Here is an 8,040-nt window from a genome sequence, read left to right as displayed (position 1 = left end):
CATTGAATGATAATGGATATTAGTCAATGTTTTGTTGCTGTGACCAAAAAAAGTAAGATAAAAGAGACTTAAGGGAGAAAATAATTGTTTTGGCTTGCCTTTTCAGATGTTTATGTCAGTGGTTGACTGCTCCATTGCTGTGTTACTGATGTGAGGCAAATTCATGATAGAAGAATGTATAGGAAGTAGTAGGGAGATAATGTTCATATAATTTCATGGAAGAAGCAAAGACAGAAAGAGGGCCGTAAAAAAGTTTCCAAGTAACTGAATATAACCCCAGTAACTGACTTCCTCCAACTGCACCACCAAATGTTCCCATCATCTCCAATGTTGAATCAAGTAATGAATTCATTTACGAAATAATCCATTAAGGAAATCAGAAGCTCCATGACCCAATTTCTTCTCAATAGAGAACTCACCAGCTCAGGATGAGCCCATTAATATACACTGTCGGGCAAGAAAGTTAGTTATATCTAAACCCTTGTTAGAGAGAAAACAGAAGAAGGTGTTTCAGACCATGAGTTTCATACCATGGTGCAAGTTTGGTACCTGTAAGAGAAAAGTCAGAAGAACAAGATAGAAAGGGTTCAGAAATGCAGAAGTGTCCATAATGGTATGGTCTCATTTTTCCCCAACAATGGTCTGCTTTATCCCCACCTCAATTTATTCATTGTCTTAAAAACACACATACACACACACATACACACACATACACAGAGAGAGAGAAAAAAATGGTCTTTATATTCATGCTTCAGTAGTTCCAGAGGGTTGGTCCCTGGCACTGTCAGTCACATATGCTTTCTGCATCACAAACCTGTATGCTGTGTATCTGTCCGTAGAAATTTTATTTGCTTTCTTATCCAACAAAAAACAGATGGAATTTTATGTTATATCCCAGGTATTGGTAAAGATTCACCGGAAGTGCAAAGAATATCTGTCATGATACTTAATGTTCTATCTCTCTATTCAAATGTCACCAATCATTTTGACCTCACGAATTATGTCATGGTAAAGCTACTGTAGAAAACAATTCATTTCTCAAAGTGAATTTTGAATTAAATATACAAGTATTCCGAGGCTCTCTTCTCACAAGGCTGCAGTTTTTAGAAATGAATGATTTCCAAAAATTTTAGTCTTTAAATTTACATTGCAATTTTGTCTTCTCAAGACAGAATGGTAATCATCTCATATCTGTGACAATGCTATTATCATTCCTCTTACATTACCTGTTTTCTCTCTAAATTTTACTTAACTCTTCATATGCTAGGTTATATTCCATTTTTGTGTGACTCATTCTTTATTAAAACAGTGCTACAAGATCTAACTCCTTCTGCGTTCTACTATAAGCATTTGCATTGCTAGTAGATATTATCATAGAAGGCTACAAACTATCTTTTTAAAAATCTGTGTATTTCTTGAGATGGAGACCATGTCTCATACTTTTAAAAATGAATTAAATGTAAAAGAATGATATTAAGAATTAATGTTTAATACTCTAAAATTCATTGCAAATAAGTTTTTACTTGGTAATATCATGGTGAACATATTGCCTGGTTTTGTGTGTCAACTTGACGAAAGCTGGAATTATCACAGGGAAAGGAGCCTCCCTTGAGGAAATGCTTCTATGAGATCCGTATGTAAGTCATTTTCTCAACTAGGGATCAAAGGAGGGCCAGCTGACTGTGGTTGGTGCCATCCCTGGGCTGGTAGTCCTGGGTTCTCTAAGAGAGCAAGCTGAGCAAGGCAGGGGAAGACATCAGCTCCTGACTCCATGTTCCTGCCCTGTGTGAGTTCATGTCCTGACTTCCTTTGATGATGAACAGCAATGTGGAAGCCCTGAGTTTTAGTCACATTCTTGATCACTGCATTAGTCATTCACTCTCCTTTCTGGGCTTCATTTATCTCCTCAGTTAAACAAAAGGCTTTGTTTAGACATGTGCTATTAAGTCTGATTCCATCCATATCTCCTGGTCTGCTGAGTCAACATATCAGTGTGGAGACCAAGAGCTTGGATTTTAACAGTTTGGATTTTAACAAAGCTTCCACAGTATTCATCTGAAAGTATGAGAAATGTTGATCCATACCAAAGGTTCTTGAAAGTAGATGCCTTAGGATATTTGTAGAAATACCCCATGACTTCCAGAGTTCATTTAAATTCTATGAAATATCTACACATGTACACTATTCATCTTAGGATAACTGTCCTCCCTTGAATTAGTTACCCTAAAGATATGTATCCCCCAAAACATCATATCTTAATTACACAACCTTTTAAGCCTTCTTTGAAGTCCTTCCATTTTGAAAGTCCTCTACATTCTCCGGGCACTTTGCATAAAGTAGAATTTGTAAAGTACTAACTAAAAGACTTTGTGTAGCTTGTTTAAATTATGCAGTAAGTTTATCTTAGTTTTAAAGATAGTTTTGAACCTTACAAAAACTTTGAGATCGGGAATTTTTCTTAAAATGTGCAAAATTGATAACCCCTGCATTTCAATTCTATTTGCTCTCTATTGTCTGAAATTAATGAATAGTGGTTTCATTAACTGAAGGCATTTTCCTTTAGTTAAGGAACAGCCCTGACTAGTCTCAATTGTCTTCATCCTGAGGAAAAAATAGAGAGAGAATTACTAGTTGTAATCATATTTGACAAATGTGTTTGCGTGAGGAAAAATTATTTCTATCATTGTATATAAGTGAAAATATTGTATGTACTCTTTGTAGCATCCATAATTTGATGGGTAGAGTTCTTAATTACATTTTCAACATGTGCCACAGAATCACTTCCAGAGGAGGTATTCAATAATTTCATCAGAGAGAACTATCAAAGTGAAAATTCACTCAATTATGTTCTAGCTGTTCTGCCCAGAGTTTGAACTTCTAATTGTTATAATGGAGTATTTGTTTGCCAGATGCCTTATGACAAAGCACCATAGAAATCATACTCTCACAATTCTGAAGAACAGAAGTTCAATATCAAAATGTAGACAGATTCTAGAGATACTGAGGGAAAGTCTGCTTTGTGTATCTTTCCACCTTTTTTTGGATGTTATCAGTCTCTGGCCTCTTGACATGGAGATACAGCTCTGTAATTGTGATCACATGGCCTTTTCGATATATGTCAGTCTTTTTTTGTGTGTTTATTAGATGGTCATGATTAAAGCACATCTTAAAAATCTATGAACGTATAAATCTATAATGAACTCATCCTGGGAACTTTCCTCATGCCTGCAAATAAGGCCATTTTCATCATGTAAAGTGTCATACCGTGCTAAATTTTGTAAAGGACTCACTCTTTAGGTCACTACAAAAAGGTGATCTTTTTTTTTTTTCAACAGCAAAGCAATTCTGACTTATCAATTCAATTGTGTCATCCTGTCTCCCGACTAGAGAGTCTGTGATGTGGCAAGTTCTTCATATGTCCTGCTGTTGTGGGGAGCATTCTTTTCTCCTACCATTTCTCACTTATGGGAACTGATAGGAAATGCCCATCGTTAGAGTATAAGGTCAGGATATCTTGTTTAATCCATCAAAACAAAGAGGCAGTAAATGAGAATGTGGTCTTTAATTTTGAACAGATAAGTTACACCAACATATACACTCATGGTGAGTCTCTTCTTAGATACGTTCAATAATTTTTTAATTCAAAAGGAGTCTGGAGAGTTCATCAACTTAAAAGTAGACATTTAAGTACTAAATATTTTATTATATACATAGAAATGAAATTGTATTGACTTACATCCATATGAAAATGTGCACTACTTTGTATGAAAACAAATTTTGAAAGAAACATATAGGCTGTTGGAATTAAGAGTGGACATAGCTCTTGTTTTAAACTTTGTATTTGCAAGATACATTTTGTTTCAATACACTATAACACTTTAAAATTATAATCTCATGTAAGAGAAGAGCATGACATATTATAGTAGCTGGGCACATGTTAATGTACAGAGAATAATTTTATCATGAATATGAAATGTATCTAATTTTACAGTAAGTATAATTGGAACAGTAATTGATTTTTCCAATCTTTTTTTTCAGTGCCATCTATCATTTTAGCAAATGTTCTTTTCTTTCACTTTTTAATTTCTGATTGCCTTTTAAAGCCAAACTCTGCAAAGTAAAGTGCATTTTTATGCAGAACAATCCTTTAAGCTGTCATCATTGTGACAATGCTATATTTGATTGAATTCTAAATAACTGCAGAGGTAGCACAAAGCAGTTCTCAGTGTTTATGCTTCAGTCTCTCAGAGAAGAACTTGGACAAAGTGCACCGAAAGTTATGTGTCTCTGAAATTCTGGAAGTTATTCCATTTATTACAGGTGGCCGTCTTTGGGGCTTGAAATTGTTCCTAACTTAATGTTCTTCTTTCTTGCACTGCTGGCTGCACTGGCATACGATTCCATAGATTCAGCGATAGTTGCTTTGTCTGTGTCCTATGCCCTAAATGTAAGTAATGATGATTTTGTGGTACATGGTATGTGTATAATCCAATTAATTAGACACTCTTCTCTGTGGCTTGTCTGAAATATAGATTGCATTAACTAAATAATGAGACACAAAGCTGTATTACCCTGGAGGCTCATTTCTTTTTCTCCCTTGGTACTAACAGGAAGCTGGTTCAACAGTTTAAAGTTAGCTCACAGAAAGAATAGGCTAATGCTCATGATCAGCCCTAAAGGACCAGAAACCTCCTGTTGTTACAGAGCTATCCACAAATCCCCTGCTCCCTTAGCCCCATAGATTTGTGGACTGTTAAAAGACAAGGCCTTTCTCCATCAAGGCTGGCACACTCACTTTGCCCCACTTAAAGAGATACCTTAAATTCTAGGAGCAATATCATCTCTCTGTTTTGGTTTGGAAATATTTTTTCTAATAAGTCCTATCCTACATAACACAGAAAAGCACAGGTGATAAAAACATTTCTGTGCCCCTTTTGTGAACAACCAAATACCTTCAACCACTTAATTCTATCAATCATTCATCTCAACCCTTTACCTAGTTATGTTTTATGTGGGAAAAAAGCTGCGCCAGAGTCCCGGAGGCTTTTCATGCTGGTGGGTCCCACATACAGGAGAAAGTTCTGGAGTTCTAAAGACTGGAAGCTTTGGTGATGGGTGGCCCCAAAGACCTGAAAATGTCCATAGTTCCAAAAGTGTTTATTTTCATGGCAGATAGTAGATGGATCTGGATGTACCCCTCCCCCCTGAAACTCAGGGCAGACCTAAGTTAAATATGGAGGGAGAAAAGGGGAGGGTCTGGGGAAGAATGCTTAATTGGCTCCACCCTCTGTATGTAAATCTCTCTAGGGCCTGAGGCCTGTAGTCACACCCTCTACCTGTGTACTTTGGGAGGAACTGTAATGGCCTATGTGACTGAACAATGTAGGTCCATGGACTAGACTACGTGTCAGGACCCTGGGTTCTGGGGACATGGCCAAACACCTGTTGTTTCTCCCTTGGAGTCTTGGGGTTCCAGGCCCATTCCCAGCCAAGAACCAAGATACCCTCACACAGTCCCACAGTTTTAGAATTGAGAATTTAGGCTTCTAGGAAATAAACATGGTATATATGCACAAGTAGGATCTGGAGCAGACACCCATAATCAAACATTGACATTTCAATGTTTCTAGTAAACATATTTCTAATAAAATATGTCTTAGTGGTTTAAATAAAACCTTTAAAGAGCCTCAAATCCATATCTGCTCAGGTTAGATGGACCATCAAATAGAGTAGTCTCAAATCAATGCAAATGAAAATTCAAACTAGGTTTATAGGTCAGTGGTAGACCACTTTCTTAATGCAAGGCCTGCATTTTGGTCCCCAGCACTCAGAAGAAGGAGAGGGATAGTACAGGGAGGGAGAAAATGGAGGAGGATATAAAATTTGTCCCCCTACTGATTCAAGGTAGAACATATTTACAAGAGTAATTTTATTAGGGTTTTGCATTGAAGAAATTGTCTTTACTTAGTCACAACTACTAAATCCATTCAAATTTTAAGTTAATTATAATGTGTTACTTACACGTTCTGTTTCATGGGTACATCATCAACATCTTGGAATGGGAAGGGCACATGGAATAAATCAACCTATTTTGTTTATCTTAGTGAACTATGAATTAGAAGAGACAAGAATTAGAATGCTACAAAGTATAATACTTAAATTAATTGCATATCTTGCTTCTATGTATCTATTTGTTAACAAACCTAAAATAGGTAAGGAAAGGCAGGAGGGTATATGTGAATATTAGGTAAAGAAAGAATATGAAATAGAAACAAATGCAAATTTTCCACTCAAAGAATATGTGAATTTGAAAATACAGGTGAAGACATAAACATTTCTGGACTTCATTTCATTGTTTGAAAACATAGTGTTCTTATACAGTTAAGATCTGCCTGAAATTCACAGATCCTCCTGCCTCGGTGACCAACTGTGGGATTACAGGTGTAAAGGTGTCCTATCACATCCAGGAATTCCTAAATAGCCACTAAATGATAGTGGGATTAAGTATTGTCACACCTCTTGAATTTGCATGTCGAAAGTAAATTTTGTTTTATTTTTTTATCAAAAACAATCTCACAGCATTTACTGTCGCCTAATGATAACGTCCCCAAATGGATAAATGTAGTTCCTAGCAGAAGACATCCTTAAAAACACTGAACTGCCTCCTCAACGTCTCCCATGCTTGACCATTTCTAGTTGGAAACATTTTGGAGTAGAGTAATATTATCTCCTTTTAGCATGATCTTACCCAGTTGTCTTCTTGACTTTGTTTTAGAATGAATCTCTTTTGTATCATATAATACGAAGTTTCTTGTACTCATCAAAGCCAATACTACAATCCTCTATCCTCATATTCACATTCAACAACATCCAAACTCAAGATCTATTTTGCAAGTATCTAAAGATGAGACTGATGGTCTGCACCATCATCTTCTACATGTTCTGGCCCTGGCCACAATATGCCATGGTGGAAATAACTGAAAGGAATTTTCTCAATTTTATTTATTAATTATTTTATTTGTAATACTCAGGGCAGTGAGACGAAAGCTGGTTGATAGACCCCCATAACAGACATGCCAGGTTTCAATACACTAATATAATTGGAAATTATACAGTCAATGAAACTTACAATAAATACTGTAGAAAAGACAAAACCAATTTTAGCTTAACAAGTAAAAGAGCCTTAAAACTTGCACTAACCCTTGTTTGAAATTCAGATCCTGTCGCAACTTTATCTCTTGCTATCGTAACATCATAGCGAGCTACAGCTACCTTTCAAATATGTCTCTGACAATGTCCAGAACCAGTCTTCCAAAAGTAGACTGTTATTTCCCATATTGGATTGATTTCTAGACTAGTACATGATTGAGTCCTAATAGCTGGGCACCTTTAAGAAGAATACAAGAGACATGATTTCTCTTTTCGATTCTCTATCCCACAAGGTCTAAAAACTTGAGGCAAGGCAGCTTGTCCCATCTGGGATATAAGCAAGAAAAGGTGGATCAGGAACATATGTCCAATACAGCTCCCCAGTCACCCTTGTCAGGGCACTCAGCAGGCTCACAGGTTGGCATCATTCTTTGTATATTTCTATGAGGGTGTGCTCCCACCATCCTCCCATTCCTGCCTCCCTGCTCTCGAATTCCCCAATTCGTGTGAGTCCAAACTTTCAGGGACCAAGGCCCTTCACTCCCACTGATGTCTGACAAGGCCATCCTCAACTACCTATACAGGTAGAGCCATGAATCCCTCCCTTTGTGTTCTCAGGCTGGAGGTTTAGACCCTGGGAGCTCTGGTTAAGTATTTTGATACTCCTTCTAAGAAGGACCAAAGCACACACACTTTGGTCTTCCTTCTTCTTCTTGAGTTTCATGTGGTCTATGTGTTGTCTCTTAGGTATTGTGAGCTTTTGGGCTAATATCCACATTTCAAATATTATTCACCTTCCCTGTCTCCCCTCCATGAACCGTCTACCTCATCTCCCTCTCTTTTGCCTCTAAGGGGGTGCTCCTCACCAACTTCCCACTCCTGCCTCCTCCT

General features: G+C 37.1%; 1 pseudogene; it reads right to left on the bottom strand.

The window, feature by feature from the left end:
- Nucleotides 1-6,692: 6,692 nt before the first annotated feature.
- Nucleotides 6,693-6,966, bottom strand: LOC114612242 (annotated as a pseudogene).
- Nucleotides 6,967-8,040: the final 1,074 nt, after the last annotated feature.

This window comes from Grammomys surdaster, unplaced genomic scaffold (genome assembly GCF_004785775.1).
Source record: "Grammomys surdaster isolate TR1022 unplaced genomic scaffold, NIH_TR_1.0 126153, whole genome shotgun sequence".
In the NCBI taxonomy this organism is placed as follows: domain Eukaryota; kingdom Metazoa; phylum Chordata; class Mammalia; order Rodentia; family Muridae; genus Grammomys; species Grammomys surdaster.
The sequence above is the reverse complement of the archived record's forward strand: the minus strand, read 5'-3'. Positions and strand labels throughout refer to the sequence as shown.